The sequence below is a fragment of the Ovis aries genome, chromosome 3 (assembly GCF_016772045.2).
Source record: "Ovis aries strain OAR_USU_Benz2616 breed Rambouillet chromosome 3, ARS-UI_Ramb_v3.0, whole genome shotgun sequence".
NCBI lineage: Eukaryota > Metazoa > Chordata > Mammalia > Artiodactyla > Bovidae > Ovis > Ovis aries.
In genome coordinates, this window is record NC_056056.1 from 167237392 (window position 1) to 167257932 (window position 20541).

At 39.3% G+C, this 20541-nt stretch overlaps 1 long non-coding RNA gene across 2 annotated transcripts in view; it reads left to right on the top strand.

The window, feature by feature from the left end:
* Positions 1-20541, top strand: part of LOC105609280 (uncharacterized) — a 60582-nt gene that overhangs the window by 21519 nt on the left and 18522 nt on the right. The window contains exons 3-8 of one of the 2 annotated variants that reach the window (XR_009600270.1): positions 6614-6764; positions 7326-7434; positions 7942-8138; positions 8676-8866; positions 9918-10046; positions 12881-13143. This is a non-coding gene — a long non-coding RNA (uncharacterized LOC105609280). Of the gene's footprint in view, positions 1-6613; positions 6765-7325; positions 7435-7941; positions 8139-8675; positions 8867-9917; positions 10047-12880; positions 13144-20541 lie in introns of those variants that run through there. The other variant, XR_006059360.2, reaches the window with a different exon arrangement.

Consider the following 20541-nt stretch of genomic DNA (forward strand, 5'->3'; position numbering starts at 1 on the left):
GGTATTATTACCAGCATTTTATAAAGTAAGCCCCAGGGAGCATGTGTGGTTTGCTCAAAGCCACACGTCTAATAAGTGGTAGAGAGGAAACCCAATCCCATTTGTTCAAGTCAAGAATTTTTTCCATCAGACCACAGCCATCTCAGAAACTGGTCTCCCAGAACTGTGGCAGGAGTTTCAGCCAGCATTGGCCTCTCTACTTGTAAACCCATCTGGCAGAGTTCCTTTCCTAGAGCTTGTCAGAGGCGTTGATATCAACCAACAAATCCGAGATTCAGAAAAGTTGTAATCCCGATTATCAGTGAAAAGGGATAATGTTCCCAGTATTAGATTGGATTCCATCCACCTGGAGAGGTACATAGAACACGGCATTTCGCAGAGAGATGACTTTATTTATCCAACAATACAACCAGGACTGTGATAAAGCGGGACCCTTTGTAATAGCTTTTTACCATATATGAGAATAGTCAGCTTTGAAAGGAACTGGAATTGTGGGCATTGTCCATTTACCTTGGATACAAAACAGATTTTCTGCCTTTGATGAAAAGAACAGGCAGTGCCCATTCTAAGAACAGAGTGTGAAATAAGAGAGAGCTCTGAGCTCAAGGTTTTATCATCACCTCCTGGTTTTATTTTTTCCATTCTAGTCAGAAAGCTGCTTTGAAACAAGCTGCCCTGATATTAAAAAGTGACATAGAAAAGTCACTGCCTTGAACTTGCTCATATGAAAAGTGGTACAAGAAGGTGAGGGTCACCTCAGAAGAAGTGCCTTCACCATTAATAACAATCTATAAGGAACAAGCCGCGTTTGGGAGGTAGGGCTGAATTCAGAGAAATAGACATTTAAAACATTAGGGCGGACCTCTGCTTGTTCATGAGATATGACTGGTGCTGAATGCAAATTTCCAAACAAATAAAACTCATAACAAAGCTTTCTGCACTCATTCATTCTGGAAAAGTAAAGAACATGGTCTTATATTTATTAAGTCATTTCTAATTATTTCTGACAAGTCAAATGTACTGAGGATATACAGAAGAGAAGATTGGGGAGGGGGTTTATGGTGTCAGTCTTCAAAGAATTAAACAAGTAGCCCCAGAAATGAGGCCCCATTTCCTTAAGACTGACACTGCCACCTAATAAACCAACAGAGAAAATATTGAAAGGAATTTTGTCAATATTCAAGGACTAGTGTAATTTTGAACAATCAGGCATAATGGCAAGATCAAGCCTGATGTCATGCTGTATGGCTTGTCATTTTGTGAGATTATAAAACTTGTGAATAAAAGACAAAGAGAAATATTTAACTGTGGAGTGGAGGTAGGAATATGGAGATAGATACAGGAAGCCTGAGATTCCAGTTCTATCTCATCTGACCTTATTGATAGGCAGGTTATTCCACTGAGTCAAAATAGCAGAGATGAAACAACCAAAGTTTCCAAAGAAAATAATTTCTAGTTTCACCACAGAAAAAGATAAGTGTTGTATTTGGAACATCTGAGATGTGTTGTCTCATTAAAATTTATGATCAGAATTAATTCACATTCATTCCACTAAGAACCAAATCACCTGTGTTTAATCTGTATAAGCAATCATAAAAAAAAGGGTAATGAGAAATGACAACAGGTCCACAGAGTGGTCAGTGAGGACCACTCAGCAGATCTGAGTTTTCTCTTCTCTCTTTTTTTTTTTTCTTTTGTAACTTTCCATTTGGTGTTGGGAAATCAGTGTCAACGGTTGATGTTTGCACATGGTTAAGAAATAAGTGACATCCTTTCTAAAATCACTGTGTTTACAGGATTTAAGTTACCTTAATGAAAAGTGAAAGTATTAGTCACTTCAATCATGTCCGACTCTTCGTGATCCCATGGACTGTAATCCACCAGGCTCCTCTGTCCATGCAATTCTCCAGGCAAGAATACTGGAGTGGGTAGCCGTTCCCTTTCTCCAGGGGATCTTTCTGACTCTGGGATCGAACTGGGGTCTCTGGCATTACAGGAAGATTCTTTACCATCTGAACCACCAGGGAAGCCCTAAATAGCCTTAAATGAGACCTAAATAGGTGACGATAAGGAAAAATAACACTGCTACAAGAAAATGAGAATTTTATTTGTGAAGGATAATTTTGTGCCTGGCGCATCACTCCCTTGCTTTAATGATGCTCGCAGATAGAAAGCCTGAGCGTGGGATAACCTTCCCATAGCATTGCTGAGACAGTCCATTTCTTTGCTCCAGGTGGCTCAGCATTTCAAGTGAGAAACCAAACTGCGCTCTTTGGCTCCTTGTCACCCCTGTTCTCCACATGTTCTTGGTTGCAGAACACCAAGTAGAGCGTCCCCTCTTCACACCCCTATCATTTGTGTAGATAATTCCCAGCTGAGGCTGCTGACCTGTCTTGCTAGTAGAAGACAGTTGTTTCCAGGACTTTCCATTTTCCTCCGAATAATTGAATTGCTATCAGGAAATGTACTTCTTCTGAACACTTCAGCCATCTTCTTCTACCTTCATGAATTCTAATCCTAGAATTGCCCCTGACTCAATGATCTTTTAGGCTGATGGCTTTCTGGGAGGCACCATCGTTATCTGGAGAACGGGAGACTGATTATTGCTAACACTTCCTTTCAGAATGAAAGGTTTGTGTGTTTGTAAGTCTGAGCCTTCTGAAGGGTGATGGTGGTAAGCTTCCAGAGGTGCACATGTAGGATCAAAATGAACACCTTGTGTAGTTGTCTTACCATTCCTATTTCTGTCTCTTTATGCCAGAGGAGACTACACTCTGACCCCTTTATTCGAAATTTTAATTCTTGACTAGCTTTTCACATCAATGCTTTCTTCTCCTCAGGATTGTTAAAGAGTATTTATCCCATGTTTGAGGCACTGGGAAATGAGGCAAGTGCCCCTCACTCCACCCCCCCTGCTCACTGCCAGCACCTTGGGGATCGGCAAGTGGTTCCCAAGTCCCATGGTCCCTGGACCAAAAAAGGGTATTCAGTGTATCCTGGGAATACTCAGTGTATCCTGGGAATATCCAGCTGAAAGCATGAGCTTTACCTCAAATAGCTTCTCCGTAGTTCTCTTTGGGGGCCTCTAGGCTTCTTGCTCTCTCTCTGGTGGCCGTGTCCATTTTAGAACTGAAAGAAAAAAAGGTTCCAATCTGTTCCTTTTTCTTTGTATAACTCTTACAGAAGAGCCCGTTGTTAGTGGGCACTCTGCGAGTCATCTTCCTCTAGTGCTTACATTACTCTCTCTTCGATGGGAATTTCTATTTCAGGTTCCTAAAGTAGCATTTCTAAGTCTCCCTTTTGACCTGAAAGAGTTAGGACTTAAACATAAGCCTAAGTTTTTAGAATCTAAAGGAAAGAAGAGAGCAGAGAAGGAAAAGGCAAGTGAGGAGTATGGACACTTTTCCTGCTGCTGAACTGTTCAGTTTTAAAACTGCATCTTTGTGGTCTGTGTCAATGTCTCTTCAGTAATGCTGTGCAAAAATATGGATTGTGATATAAAAGACAAACAATTAAGCAAGTCATCCTTTTATGCTACTTAAAAGTTAACCATATAGAAAAGCCTACTGGCTCTTGAAGTGAGTTTCTGACAAAATTTTAAGCTCTGATGATTTTTTCATATTCTGTAATTTGTCTATGCTCTCACCAAATAGAGGGGAATGAAATTATTTGTGGAGCTATGTCACGGTGAATTTTAAAAACCAAATTGTCCCTGGGTTGAAAGAATTGCCTGTGACCACAACCAATTTTCCTAAAATCTATATTAATGCTTTTACACTGAAATGGTAAAACTTTTGATGGTCAGTGCTTAGTTGCAGCTCGTCTAATCTATACAATCTAAATGTAGTAATAACAAGACTATGCATATATTTTTTGAGCGCAGGTTAAGCATTTTGTGGGGATCAGTTTATTTAATCCTCCTAACCCTCAGTGTTAATACCATTTTTATTCCCATTTTATAGATGAGGAAATTAGGTTGTTGAGAGATATTAGTAAATAACTCATGCACTTGTGAAAAGTAGTACTGTTAGGAATTGATCTCAGGAAGCCTGACTCCATTAGGCTACAATTAGGTCCCTGCCCTACTGAAAGTCCCCATTCAATCATTTTCCATTCCTGCAGTTCCTTTTATGATTTGATATATATTTTATGTTCAGTGAACATCTTCCAGAATTTAAGTTTTAAAGGAGTAAATAGTATCCCGAATGATGATCAGTGAGAATCAGTTTTGCTCCGAGGTGCATTGAACTTATTCTGACAGAAGGAGATGCTGGCTCCATATAGACGAAAATGCCCCAGGAAGAAGTAGATAAATGAGCCTGGGGCTCATTCATGCCACGTTTTGATTTAAATCTCTACACATAATGACATTGGTTTGGTGGCTGTGGCCAGGCAAGGACAGGAAAATAAGTATCACATGACTCTGAAGCCAGACTGCCCTGATTCAAATCCTTCCATTTTCAAATCCTACCATTTTCTGACCAGGTGATCTGGAGTGGGTTCCTTGCTGCCTCTGTAACTCTGTTTCCTTATCTGTAAAAGAGAGATAATAGCACGTACCTTACAGAGTTGTTACAGGGATTGAATGAGTTCATGTCTATAAAGCATTTAGAACAAAGCATTTAGAACAGTGTCTGGCACACAGTAAGTACCATAGTGTGCTTATTATTTCATCATCATCATCACCACCACTGTCATCATGACATCATCGTCACCATCGTCATCATGACATCATCGTCACCACCGTCATCATGACATCATTGTCATCGTGACACTTCCAACATCATGAGGTGCTCAGACATGGTGTGGCAAAAATATCAACAGTGGTTTTATATTTAGACATTCTTAGGGCTTTTGTATGGGAAAAGATACTAGATTCAATATATCTTAGATAGAGTTGGCTATGTAAAGTGATTCTTAGATCACCTAGATTTATTTTGGTTTTAGAATGAGTGGTAGTTTATAAGTTAGCCAACAAATGTCTTTTCATGACTCGGTCTGGAGGTGGGATTTTGCACCCAGCCAAAGGGACCTTACCATCTAACTCGAATGATTATTAAACAGAGAGACTAACCCCAAACCTAAAAATCTGAAGATAAGAGTAGCAAAAAAGGTGGGGGGAGGCAATTCTACCTGCATTGAGGTAACTAGAGTTTGGGGTCTACATAGCGTAAGCGTAGCTAATTTATTTTGGGGCACTGACAAGTGAAGCTCTGAGAGCACTGTTCTGATTCATTCCCACACATTCTTCCTTTCTGCAAAGGGTTGGAATGGATGTTCCCTAACACATTCTGAGGCATCTGTGGGTGTGAGAGAGGCTTTTTTCCTTCAAGGCAATTTGGTCCAACTCTGCCTGCTCACCGATGGGGGAATCCTGGCAAAATTCCAAATGTGATTAATGTCGTATCTATTATTTCACAGGGTGGAGTGTGTTTGGGTGGATGGAGGGGGAAGCCTATAATTTCATAGCTGTTAGCAGATCATTTCTGCTAAATCTCTTTTTTTTTCTAAAAATTAATGAAAGGATCTCCATGTTCAAGATGATTTGATGGTATAGTACTGTCCCCAGAATAGAATGCAATCCCGGTCACTACTAAATCTTAATAGTGCAAGTTAGAAGAGTGTAAATATTTCCTCCAAAATATCAATTACCGTTTTGACCCTTTTTTTTTTTTTGTGAGGTTGAACTAATCTTTTTAATTAGTTAAACTCTGAAGATTGTTCTCAATAAATATAAAATCAGAGCTATAAGTTTTATCTAGATCAGTTAAGGAAAAGCACTGCATTTTAAAATCATGCCATCACTGTCTTGTTTAGGAAGAATATGACTTGGATTCAACCAAATGTTGAATTATCAACTATTTTAATATCCACATCCATTGTCTCCTGTGAAGTGTAAGCATTCTTATTTGTTATGGGGTCTTTGAATTGCATCCTAAATGACTACCATGTAAATAAATTAGAATAACAATCACGCCATGCCTTTTTGGTCGTCATGGGTCATTCTCATCAAATGCTTAGTAATTTCATTGCGCTTGTATAATTAGGTGCAGAACCTTCACCCGAGCCTCCATGGATCAGCTATGTGGACTCTAGCTGCCAAAGGCGCTTCTCCTTCTGAACCGAGCGCTTTGCTCAGCCAGTGTAGACATGGCCTGATAAACAATGGAACTTCTCCTTTGAGAACTGGAGTCTGGACTGATCTAATTCTTTAACTCAAAAATGTGCACAGGTTTGATGAGCAGTTAAAATGCCTACATTTTAGTAAAACGGGAGCTTAAATTGACAGTAATGTGAAGAATACCATAATTTCTAATGAGCTTGAAAGGCAGTAGCACTCTCTGTTGCGCAAGCTAATCAAGGGACGATCAAATCAAAGTTTTAACATGAGCTTAAATATCTGTGGCAGGGAGGTTATTCTTGCAGGTTTATATCTGTCAGGTCTTCACACTAAACCTGTCACGTGCAACATGGCTGTGTCACTTTTAACCAAGATGCCACGTGTCACATATATTGTGGGAAACAACCTGCTTTGTGTTTTCCTCTCTAGGATTTTACAAGGAAAAGCAAAGGAAAAGGGAATTTTTCTAACACTGCATTTTTTATTTTGCAGATTTGCAGCCTCATGGAGTGAGTGACGGAGTGGGTTGCCAACTTGTAGTGACTCCACTCAGCGGCGCAGAATGGCTGCGGGAAATGTGTATTCAGATAAGCCCAAAGAAGTCTGCCCAGGGTGAAACAAGTACCTTTGAAGTTTAAATCAGGTGTGTGAAGAATGCTGGAAACATGATTTCTGAGGTTTTAGATTGTTTTAATATATTTATATTTCTCAAGGAAACTGATGACTCTTGCCTGTTCTCCTAGCTCTTCTAATGCTAAAGAATACATCCCAAAGTGTAACCACCCTCTCTCCTAGGATTCGATATGCTCTATTCCGCTGCCTGGAAGGGTCTTCTGTTTTATCAGAACTTTTGATTTTCAAGGCATGCTTGTGATTTTTCATACTTAAAAAAAGGGTTTGATTTTGGAGGTATTTTTAAATTGGGAGTTGAAGTTTGATAGGCTTTACCATTTGTCTATTTTCTTAGAAAAATAAGTACTAATTGTAACATATGTGTTAGTTGCAACATACTTAAGAATGTAACACTCAAGTTGTGTTTTAAAACTATATGTTCAAGTTATTCTTAAGTGGCTCAGAAAAATCAAGGGAAGCTAATGAGTTTTTAGAAAGTGTAAACCACATTTCCTTGCAGGATGAAGTTGTGCTTAATAGCCTCTTTAATTTATTCAGAAACTACACAACTTTTGTCGCTATATTTTATTAGAAAGGAAGGAGAGGCTGTTTCTACAGGTGTCAGAGAAAAATCGATACGGAGCCACGGATTATTGAATCCCGTAGAACCATGGAGGCTTGGCAGTGAAATTCTTCCAAAGGTGAGTAAGGGCATTGATTTTCCTTCTCATACAGAAGAAATATGACACAAGGAATGGAGGCTAAATTTAGACTGGAAACAAGTCTGATTTGAAACTATGCCTTTAGAAAATTGGTGACTTTTTTTTTTTTTTTCAAAAAAATTAAATGAGGCAATCCAATGAGAATTTGGACCATATATTTTTCTCATATATTTTTCTTAAATTCACTTATTTTCTTTATTCCTTTGGGAAAAAAAAATTGATCTTTTGACCAACATCTTATCTATAATTCAGATCCAGTGATTTCCTTGTGGAATACTTGTGTTGTACAATACAAAACAGTCTCTCTTATAAACTTACAACCAAGGAGGCAATATTCCTTCAGTTTCTAAGAAAAAGCATGTTGCTTATGCAAACTTAAAAATATGTGCCCATTACTGATCTTCCTAATTTAAACTGTGTACTCTTCCTGCTAATCTGTGCCAGAATTTTTAGACACATACTTGCTTGTTTGTGTACTTATTTTAGGGTTTCTTCTAGATTTCACAAAGTTGAAAAACTATACCTAATGCATTGGTGGTTTGACTGCATTGCTTAGCGTTCGGTCCATGCAGGCAGACGGTGTTCCTAGGTTTGGAAACATAAATCCTAGGGGAAGTGAGCTGAAGAACATTTTATGCATCACTCATCCTATTATGAGCCCTGTGCTGCTCCATCTCTACAAGGTAAGCAATATATTGTGAGTTGGCTTCTGGCAGTTGAACATGATGTATGCTCATGGCTCTTGCTTCCAAGCGTATGTTTTTGGAACTCATAATGGGGAGTATAGAAATCGTTTTATAAGTAAAAGAATAATTGGAGCAATTTAAGTTACTCACACATGCTCTAGCTTGCTCATCTGTCCCCAGGTAGCATTTGATTGTTCTACCCTGGGACCTACATTCTATAGTATTGTCTTCCTCGTGTGAAGTGAGGTGGTAAATTGGTCATTTTCATAATGAATTTGAACAGAGTAGATGATCAAGGAAGATAATTCAGGCCTCCAAGTAGAAAACTGCCAAATTACCACTGCTTTGCTATGTCTGGGCGTAGATAAAATTTGGATTTTCATACTTTGTGGGATCAAAAGTTGATTATAAGGAAGTTAAAAATATGAAATGCTAGCAAGTTTGTGGTAATGTGTAGGATTATCTTAATATTTCTTTCTTTTTGATATACAGTGGGAAATTCTTAGCACTCTTTTTCTGATCTTGAACTTTCAGATTGGCTGAAGCAATAGCAACCACAAAAAATTATTTATGATTTGCCTTCTAACTTTCCATCATTTGGTTAATACCCTGACTCTGATTACCCAGGAAAACAATGTTCTAAAAGAAAGACTATTAGAAGGTTGCTGCTGCATTATTAGTGAATAACATGGAAAGTGCAAATTCTAGATGTCCCATCGTATGAGGTAAGATTTTATCATGTCTCATTAAGTTGAGATAAAAGTTAATATTATTTATTATGATCCCAGCCCAAAGAAAATTTTGCATTTCAGTTTGACACAGAAAACCATAATATAAAGCTTTACATGCATTGTCTCAATAGTGACCAGTTCCAGGGATTTAAAGCTAGGTTGTTTAATGTATTTTATTTCTGCATAAATTATATTCCCTTTATTGTTTTCCCATCCTTTCCAGCTCAGACAATTATAACTCAATGTATCATGTATATTTAAGCAAAAATAAATTATGTACATGGTAATTCTTTTGGGGGGAAAAGGCAAACTATTCTCTAACCTTTGATGAAGTTTAACTTTTGATGTGTGAATTCCTAAATGTGATCAAACCAAAGACAATGAAATGCTTGCTTTGAAGTATTCTAAAATTAAAGTAGGAACTAAAGATTTCATGGTAAGTGGCAGCCTTGTGTTTACTGTTATAATAATATAAATTCTGCATGGGAGGAAAAAAAGTACAAAGTATGATGGAGAGGTGATGAAGGAGTCAGACACATGGAAAATTCCAGGTGCCCGTAGATACAGTGTGAAGATTCTCGAATATCTAGTCATCTCTATTTGGTACAGATACTGTCATACATCAAAAAAGATCTCATTGGCTCTTTTTTGTAGCCCCAAAAGCTTAGTGTTTTTAACATCACTATGCTTTATGTTTATATAAAATTCTCCCACAATATGTACAATATATCTTATCGATGTCTGAGCAATGTAATAGCAGCCATTTTCTCTTTGGATTAAGTACATCCTATGACTTTTCCTAACATGTTACAAAGAAGAATTCCACTAGATAATTTGTAGTTTGTAAAACATGAGTTTTTGAGGGGGAAAGTGGCAATTAATGGAAGCATAATTATCTTCAGTGTGAAAATAGTCTGGGAGGCCAGCTTTGGCGAGCAGCCTTTGACTCATTACCATTTTCTTTGCTTGCTTTGTTCTCATCCTTCGGGTTCTTTCTGGATCCATCTCTCTTTTGTTTCCCTTTGACTCCACTGTTATATTCCAGTTGGCCGTTAAAGAACAGAAACAGAGCAGTAAGACTTCGTGGCTACATTTTCCCAGTGCCACCAACTGAGAGTTAAGCTGACTAACGTGTTGAAAGCCCAGCCCATTCCGTTCACAGCAGGCATGGCAGGTAAAAGCATTTCTGTATTAAAGTACATGCTTTGTTTCTTCAGGCTCTTGGTCTCATTTCTCTTGTTTGCCAGTTGGGGGGAGAAACAAAAGTAGGTTGGGGACCAAATGCCTGGGGTATTTAATCAAATGCCCAGCGACTCTTGATTATAGGATAGAGAAATTTCACTTTTGATGATTAACTCTGGTGGATTTTGTCAATCCAAATGGGTATCTCCTTCTACTCAGCATGTTACTGGGCTACTTCCTACCACTGACTAAATCAGATGTCATGGAAAAATCTCAAGTAGTTTTAATAGCTCTTGGGTTAGCAGAAACTAAATGTGCAGGGTGAAAATTACCATTAAATATAGGTTTTTGTGAGGGTTCTCAAGTTGTATATTTCACGTATTATTGTTTGCTTCTATTGAAATAAGAAATTGAGAATTGATTTCTCTGTGTTCTGTTAATTTGACTCCTCTTTCCTAAGTGGTAGGTATAAACCTCTTTAAATATTTTATGAAGATCATTTAATCAAGCAAATACCCTAACACATATCACTGTATTGATCCCTGACCCTTTGACCTGTCACTCCGCCACGTTGGATGCCTTTTTCTGATATCCTTACAGAGGAGAATTTAGGGAGCAGAAGGCATGAGGAAAGGTGTTAGTCTTCTCCCTGAGCAGCAGTGGGCTGTGGAATTGTCCCCTCAGAGGTGATTTCTTTGTGAGTGGCGAAATTGGGATGAATAATATCATTTTGCATTTGTACTGAATATATCTTTAAGGAGGCTTAAGGGTACGATGTAAGAGTCATCTCGGAGGGATAAATGTAATATACATTTAAGGTGGGAAGACTAGTGCTCTGAGATACATCTGATTATTGAGATACAGCTGTAGCAGGCTTTATGAATAAATCAAAATATTCCTCAGATGGTGCCCACATGCCATATATTAAACACATTTTACAAAACCTCTTCTTTCACTGGAGTTAGAGGCTGTACTTGTACCTTCTTACAGTGAGGTATAAGTTTACTTTGTTTTATGTTCTATGACCATCCTGGCTATTTCTTATCAGACTCAATCAAAAGTTAACAGAGAGTGCCATGGAAAAATAACTCTCCTTTAAAATGTTAGCAAAAATTCAATTGATAAATATATGATTTCACATATATTTTTTTCATTTATACATATACATACACATGTGCACATATATATGAATGATTAGAGGCTTATGGATATCCATGCCATAACTATATCTGGAATTTTTTCAGGAGTATGAGACCCCTCCATTTTAGTCATTAGATGGGTTCTTTAGCCAATTTGACCTTAAGCTGACAAAGATTTTTTATTTATAAACATCCCTTGGGGTCCTTGAAGAATCTCTGATACTCGTTTATTTTCTAAAGAAAAGTTTAAGATCAATAAGTTCAAAATATTTCAGACTTATCATGTACTTCTTTGCTCAACTAAATCAACAGTGTCATGAGGATAGCCAGAGTCTTTGGGACACTTGTGATGGCTGTGCTTTAGTGGGTGAAGTGACCTACCAGTGGTCTAACAGCATGATATCTCTCAGGTTTTCAAAACCCTTTGGTTGATAGCTATCCCTTCTAAGGCAAGGGATAGAAGGGTGGGGGATAAGAATGATTTTTTTTTTTTTTGCATTTCTATCTTTTTGTATGTGTGTGTTTCTTTTTCTAGTTTGTTAAATGCAACATGCTGGAGTATTGTGTCTTTATTTTGTTTTTAGATCAAATAATTGCATGAAGTATGAATACATAATTGTCATGATGAGGAGAGAGGGAAAGAAATGTTTATCTTTCCGCTACTGTGGTTCTTAGGGGCCACGGTACAGTGCTCCCTGTTAATGAGCTAAGAGGAAGGATGCACCATTTCTTTCTAACATAACATAAAGACAACAGATCCTTTAAGCCAATTCACGTTTAAATATGAAGGTCAGTGATCCATGACCAGCTTGCATGCATGCACACGCATATTCACATGTATATACTTGTCCAGATTTTTCAGCCAAGTAATAAAAATGGTGGAAAAGAGAGAACAAGGACTCCTTAGAGCCTGGGGAGTGGGGTGCTGCCCCAAACACGTGCCAGAGCAAGTCCATTTTTAATTTGAAGTTTTAGGTTAGACATTCACTTATATTTTTAAATATTTTATTCTTTATGTGTTGTGATTGCTTTTTTATTTGAAAAACTTTTAATTTACTTTCCTTGGGCTTCACATTTATTGAGCTTCTCCTATGTGCCAAGACTATCTTACCCCTCTCCCAACACTGTCGCGTATTCTGGCTATTCCTATTCAAGTCTGAAAAGCCTTGAGCAGAGATAAACAAGTCTGTGAGCCAGATGAACTGGCAATAGATAGGTAAATTGTAAATCACTATAGTTACCCACACTGTGTACACTTTCTACTTAGGGCTTTTAGATGAACATTGTCAGAATTTAGCAAAAAGCCCCATCAAATCTGTAGGATTTTGTTGAACTTAAACCAATTCCTTTAGAAGGTTACATTTTTATTGCCTGTTTTTCAGAGCTACAGAAAGTTCTTTTTTTTCCCCCCATTTCTACTTTGATAGATATTCCACACTTAAAGTTTTATGTCCTTCCACTTTCACTCTTTCTCTCCTTGTTTCCTGTCTTTTCTGAATGTTGAACTGCTGCTTCTTTCCCTTCTTAATCCAATTTTTGTATACTTGATGTATATTAAACCAGGAGATTAAGAGCACAATAGGTGGAAGGCTCTGGCTTCTTTGCTCCTGAGTGCTAAGTCACTTCAGTCATGTCCAACTCTTTGCGACCCCATGGACTGTAGCTCACCAGGCTCCTCTGTCCATAGGATTCTCCAGGCAAGAATACTGGAGTGGGTTGCCACATCCTCCTCCAGGGGATTTTCTGGACCAAGGGATTGAATCCACGTCTCTTACATCTCTTGCATTTGCAGGTGGGTTCTTTATCACCAGTGCTGCCTGGGACTGGGTCTAGAATATTGATATGTGTGTGTGTGTGTTTCATGAGGAAAACAGTGCAGCTTAAATTTGGTGCACAAAGGTAGTCGTTAAACTGAAATTAGATTGACTGGTTTGAATTCTTGTTTTACCACTTACTAGCTGTAAAAACCGGAGAAGGCAGTGGCATCCCACTCCAGTACTCTTGCCTGGAAAATCCCACGGACAGAGGAGCCTGGTGGGCTGCAGTCCATGGGGTAGCACAGAGTCGGACATGACTGAGCAACTTCACTTTCACTTTTCACTTTCATGCACTGGAGAAGGAAATGGCAACCCACTCCAGTGTTCTTGCCTGGAGAATCCCAGGGACGGGGGAGCCTGGTGGGCTGCCGTCTATGGGGTAGCACAGAGTCGGACATGACTGAAGTGACTTAGCAGCAGCAGCAGCTGTAAAAACAGTTTCTAAGCTTACTTCTTCAACTATAAAATGAGGAAAGCAGTCATACCCACCCCCATTTGGTTGCTGAAAAGATTAAACAGAATAATGAGTGTAAAACAAAGTGCTTGGTAGATAGTAAGAGGTCAATAAATACAATCAATGATTAAAGTATTACTAATTTTTATTGCATATCAGTGCAGATACATACATACCCTGTATACACAGTTTTCTAAGCAGTGCCTTATTCAAAGAATAATGGCTAACCTTAGGTAAAGCTGTGAAAAGTCAATATCTCCCTTCAGCATTGCCAGCTTTTATCGAGTAGCTGCATTCTCTCCTGACTCCCTTTGAATGCCCTGTGTTTGCCTCTCTTCTTACCTTTGCTGGTAAAACCTCCTTTCAAGTAAGGACCTGAAAGTTATCCCCACAAAGGTCTAGATGACTGAGAACATTTGAGTCGTTGTGTTTGGCAGGGTCACTGAGTTCTTATCAAAGATCAGATGCAGAGCTGATGAGATTCCAGGCACCTGGAAGCAGCTGGAGAAGTTTGTTTGACAGTGTGATCTCTCCTTTGCCTTTTGGAAGTCTCTCCAGAGTGGGAACAGTTAACTGGGCCAAGGAGTAAGGTTCCTTCTGCTGTCCGAGGTGCCTGCATGGGCTCTCCTGGAGCTTGTCTGACATCCTCAAAGGCTGCCTCTCTCTAAGCCCTGGGGCCATCTAGGAATGTCTGTCTGCTTTTCTGTCTTTTTTTCTTTTTCCATTTGTGTATATGGGTTTTGCATTTAGTGATGCCTTAGACCACAAGCATTAATCCTTTGATTAATACTTTTTTTCTAATACTCTTCTTTATTTTTAGATATACATCCACTCACGTATTCATTCTTGGTTATTCACTGTATTTCTTTCACTAAAGCTTGTATTCATGATTTAAAGTTTTTCACACATCAAACTACTATTCTGAGACATGCCCTTGAAATATTCTTCTTTTTTAATGTACCTCTACTTTACCTGTATTTTCTGTGCATAGGTTTGAGGATTTGAAGGACTGGGTTCATGTTTCAGGTATGCCTACACAAGGAACTTATGGCTGGAAAATAATTTCTCAGCTTCAGTTGGTCAATGGAGGGGGCACTGCTTCGTGTTGTAAGCCTCAGCTGAAAGTGTGTTGTAAACTCAAAAGTGGGGTAGAAGTTTTTTTGGCCTTCTTTTCAACCATTGTGGCTGCCTTCTCAAGCAACATTTTTCTGGAAGGACATGAAAAGATGCATTATGTTTAGTAATTTGTGAAAGAGGAGACAGGATTCTCTTCCTTTGACATTTTTCCCTTATTACCTAAAATAGCTCTTCTGTGTATTCTTATGATACCTCTGTCCGTTACCTTTTGCCGGCATCATGCCATATAATGTAGAGACAGCACAAACAGAAATTCTTAGATGAAACTGCAAGAGGAGAAACGCCTACTGGAGTACAGAAGGGGCCTGTCTGGATGGGCTAGATCCGCAAACTGTTTTCTCAAAGGCCCCAGATCATTCTTTTGAGCATCTGTGTGCAGCACGGTCAGTCTGAAATGCTCCTAGCTCACTCGGAAGTTTGGACTGAGCCCATGAACCATAAGAAGATCCTCTACACAAATAAGAAGAGATGATAGCTAGTATGTATCAACTACCTCCTATGCTTTAAGAAAAAAAAAAACTTTCAATAATAATAACTGCTAACCTTGGGGTTTTAGTGGATGCCAAGTAGGTGCTGAGTTACAGACATTACCCAGTTGCTAATCCTTGTAGAGGCTTTGTGGTGTGGTATTATTATATTCATTTTATACTCGAGGAAACTGGAGGCAGACACCAAAGCCAGTGTCTTCGGTTTTTTTCTCACAGATCCTGGGATATAAACAGCATTATGTGCATTTTGCAGATAAGACTGTTGAGACACAGGGGGTTGACACAACTTGTCCCCGTGGCTCTGGATGGAAGCACTAGAATCTCCTGCAGGTCTGCCTGACCCTGCACCCCAGGCACCACTGCCATTCTGCGTTGTTTCCCTCTTAATTTACAATCTGATGCAGATTAATACTTTCATAAAATAGGATAAAATTGAATGACTGGAAAGATAAAGTTTAAAAAAGCATATAAAACACACATACTTCTTTATTATAAGATTCAGTGAACATTAAATTACTCTCACATGGCTACTGCTACTGCTGCTGCTAAGTTGCTTCAGTCGTGTCTGACTCTGTGTGACCCCATAGATGGCAGCCCACCAGGCTCCCCCGTCCCTGGGATTCTCCAGGCAAGAACACTGGAGTGGGTTGCCATTTCCTTCTCCAGTGCATGAAAGTGAAAAGTGAAAGTGAAGTTGTTCAGTCGTGTCCAACTCTGTGCAACCCCATGGACTGCAGCCCAACAGGCTCCTCCATCCGTGGGATTTTCCAGGCAAGAGTACTGAAGTGGGGTGCCATTGCCTTCTCTCACATGGCTACAGGCACTTCCAAATCCTTGCTCGCAGTTTCTGGCTTATCTCGTTGTGGAACAGTAACAAAACTGCCTGCTCCATGCAGGCAGACAGAGCTTTCAGGAGCACTGTCTTAGGCCTTTGAAATATGAAGATGAGACAGTTTCCTCACTCAACAACAGAAGTCTTATAGCCATAGATTTAATTTAATAATACCCAGGTTGGAAATATACTAAAACACAGTTAAAAGTCAGGGCCCTTGTTTTGTGTGTGTGTGTGTGTGTGTGTGTGTGTATATGTGTGTGTGTGTTTTAAATCTAGCTGAAGTTAAATAGAATGTCATAACAACATACCCACAGGGATGAAATTAATTTTGTATGGAATGTGGCTATTACATGAAGGCCTATCCTCTTGTACCCTCCATAACTGAGAAGTGTAGACCACTGTAAATTAGCTTATTTGATATAATAGAGATAGCCCCGTATTGAGAGTATATCACTTTCTCTCCAGAGGACATGTTCATTGTTGTATCGATTCATTAATATTCTCTCCCACTGTCTCCAAGTAGGTGAAAGAAATGAAAAGAGGTATGATAACAAAGCCAGCAAAGCAAATGTTTCTGGTTAGTTTCCACTGTGATGAGAGAAATGCTTGTCACCTGCTTCTTGCTGGGCAGAGCAAGTTAGCTTCACCATGGTCCCTTTTTTGGCATTCCTAAAAGCACGTCTTAAAATAGAATGGCCGTGAAAACAGCGAACACATGTTTCCCAGGGGAGGACGGGGTCTGCAGCAGGTGCCTGCCTCCATATCCATCTGGAGAAGCGTCTGCAGGAAATGGATGAGGGGAGAAGGCTTAATAAACAGAAGATGTCAGAGTCGCTGTTTTTGATGTTAATTAGCAGAATTGTATCCCAGATTTCAAGAAAATGCTTAGTTTTTGCCTGATTCCTAGCCCACCTTTCCAAGCATATGACGGCTGTTCATGCTGCGTTTACATGGTATTAGTGTTGGTTATGGAGCTTCCCTGTGACTCAGTGGTAAAGATCTGTCTGCAATGTAGGAGACACAGGAGATTGGGTTCGATCCCTGGTTCAGGAAGCTCCCCTGGAGGAGGGCATGGCCATCCACTCCCGTTCTTGCCTGGAGAATCCCATGGACAGAGGAGCCTGCTGGGCTACAACCCACAGGGTTTCAAAGGGTTAGACAGGACTAGACAGCACGCACAGTGTCGGTTATGGTTAATCTTAATTGAGTTTTGGCTTCTCGGAAGAGGTGCTAGATTTGAGGATCTGTTTGTATCGATCACTGTATTATGTTGTGTCACAGATTCTGTGCAGCCAGTGGAGGTAAAAATAACGTCAGAAAATACAGAGCGTCTTTATTTCTCCTTATAATGGAGCACTTTGCTGACCATGACATTGGTTATCTTAGTGCCCTGAAATTCTCATGAAGCTCCATTCTTGTCCTTAAGCAATGCCCTGTCTCCATATCTAGTTTGTTACTCAGATTTGCCGCGCTCACACAGTAATCATTCATTTATGGAGTATATACTATGTGGCGGGTCATATGGGAGACACAATGATGAGGACTTGATTCCACCTTCCAAGAGTTTTCGGCCTGACTGGGGAGGCAGAGGGATGCAGAGATGGATTTAGAGTTTTGTGGCATCTGCTACAATAAACAGGGATGGACTGACCTGTGAATGTAGGGAAAGTGACTCACTTGGGGTATAGAGTCAGAAAGTGCTTCACAAAATGAGTGCCATGCAGCCTAGATATAGAAAAATCAAGAAGCATTTTAAATTTAGTAATGGTAAACATATGGGCTTCTCTGGTGGTTCAAAAGTAAAGAATCTGCCTGCAATGCAGGACACCCAGGTTCTATCCCTGAGTTGGAAAGATCCCCTGAAGAAGGAGATGGCTGCCCACTCCAGGACCCTTGCCTGGAGAATTCCATGGACAGAGGAGCCCAGAGGGCTACAGTCCATGGGGCTGCAAAGAGTTGGACATGACTGAGTGACTAACACTACACTCCTAAAGACATATCAATATTTTTGCACAGTGTCAATTTCCTTGGGTTTTCATTCATGGTGTGTTTTCTTAGGACTCACTAATAAGTCTCCCAGTGGAACTACTGTTTTTATGGGATATTTTGTATTTCTCTACTTCATACATCATATTGCTTGTGTCTGGACAATAGCTAAAAGTTAGGAGTGGTTTAAAGCAAAATTTTATTTATGATCTCAATATCTCCCTACTGACTATCTTTGCCATATTGATTGCCAGCAGCTTTCTTCCAGTTTCAAAAACTTACCATCTGCTGACGATTTTTATTTCCTTCTTCCCCTACAATAAAACTCATTAGTAATTAATGAGTTCCTAACTGTTAAGTAGGACTTTAGCCTTGCCTCAAAGATCTATAAGATAAGACATACCTAGAATAGCGTTTTATTTTTTAGAGAGCTTATAGTTAATGAGTTTTAGCTATAGGAACCTTGACAAAGAGGCTTTTGTTTAAAAAAAGAAATAAAGAAAATGGGTAAAACCAGAAGGAGATTAGAGAATGTTTTAAAACATCCTTCCCCCTGCCTTGTTTTGTTTTGTTTTCTGAGGATTCCAGGAAAAAAGTGTGGTACTTTTAAAAAAGTAAATAAGCACTTTTTAAGAATAAAGATTGTCACCATTTATTGCTAACTGACAGTTTAGACAAAGCCAACAAAGAAAAAAGATTATATTAAACAACAGGAAAATTTCCCAAGTGAGCTAAATTGCTGTCTCAATTCTTGGCTACAAACTAGACATTGGGTGAGGTCACAAAGAATTTAAGTGTCATTGATAAGAGATGCCATAACTATGGTATATATCAAATAAAGCGTGAAGGCAGCGCATCCTTTACAAGTCGAGAAAGTGGTGAGAGTGAATCCCAGGATTGTATTTTTGAACAGACACACACTTTGTTCCCATCCAGAATCCTGCCGTTCTGACATCAATAAAGACATCTGAACATCTGAAGAAGCTGATAGAAAATGCTCGATAAATGTCAGTCGCTGTTCACTTATTAAGTTAGACTGATATAATTAAAACACTATTTTTAAACACAAAACCAGAAACTTGGCACCAGACTTTTACATGTGCCAGACACAGTTCTTCTAGGGATTGGAGACACAGTGCTGAATGAGAAAGAGTGCTTCTTATCCTGTAGCACTGAAGATCCAGACAGGGAGACAGACACTCATCCAGTGTGAAGCATGTGACAACAGGCTCAGTAGAGGGTACAATGGGTACAACTAAGGAGAAAGTTTCCTCAGGAAGTAAGGTTTTATTTTGGAGCTGAAATATCAGTTGAAGCTAGAGGCTAGGTTGGGTGAAATATGGAGTCTAAGAATAGGATGGAGTGGGGGAAAATGTTGAGCAAATATGAGAGATAGGAATGGATTTCCTAAGAGAGTAGATTCTATAAATTCCAGAATATAAGCATTAGAATATAGATCAGATAGCTTCGATGAGCAGGAAGACCAATTACCAGAAGATGAAAGATCTAAGACCTAATGTCAACTTGCATGCTTACCAAAAGTCAGCTTAGGGATGTCTATGTCTCATAACAGATTCTCCAAGCAAGAATACTGGAGTGGGTTGCCATGCCCTTCTCCGAGGAATCTTCCCAACCCAGGTCTCCTGAATTGCAGACGATTTCTTTACCAACTGAGCCACCAGGGAAGCCCAACTTCTTGTCTTTCATCTGTAAAATGGTGGAAGTGATATGGACCTTGCCTAGCTTATGGGATGACTGTGTGGATCATATTAATATATGAAAATTCTTCATAAGCAGTGAAGATATTTGATGATGAAGCTTGTTGATTAGTACTTTACATGGAAAAGGAAACTACTTGGGAAAAATTGTTCCAAAACATAAATCCATTTTGTAAGATCTAAATCTAAGATTTATGAATTCCAATGAGCCAGCCCTTCACGTTAATAGTGAAGGGAACTCATGGCAATGATATAGAATAGTGGGGACTGTGGCAAAATGGAAAAGGCATGGCCTGTCTGAAAACCAAGACAATGCATTGTTATATAAAAATATGGCAATGCCAGGTCTTGTGATTTTAACTTTTAAAGATCTACTGGTTATAAAGTTGGAAATTCAGATGTTTCTGTGAAACTAGTTGGTGACTAGTTCAAATGTTCAACAATGATCCTTTGTGTAACAACTCTCTCCCTCTAAAACACACACACACATAAACACACACACCCCCACACACACACACACACGAGAGCTGTGAATTCTGACCCATGGATTGTGACATCAGGCTTAAATGAATAATGGAGAGTAAATATATCATTTGAAGTTAGTGTCAATGGTATATAAATTATCTCCATTCTTTGGTGCACAGGGCAGAATGTGCATGTGTGTGCGCACGCGCGTGTGTGTGTGTCAGTCACTCATTTGTGTCTGACTCTCTGTGACCCCATGGATTGTAGGCCACCAGCCTTCTCCGAATTATCCAGGAAAGAATATTGGAGTGGGTTGCCATTCCCTTCTCTAGGGCATTGAACCCAGATTTCCTCATTGCAGGCAGATTCTTTACCATCTGAACTACCAGGGAAGACCACAAGTGCAGAATACTAGAGTAGAATATCTCATGATGTAAACGGCAGTCTT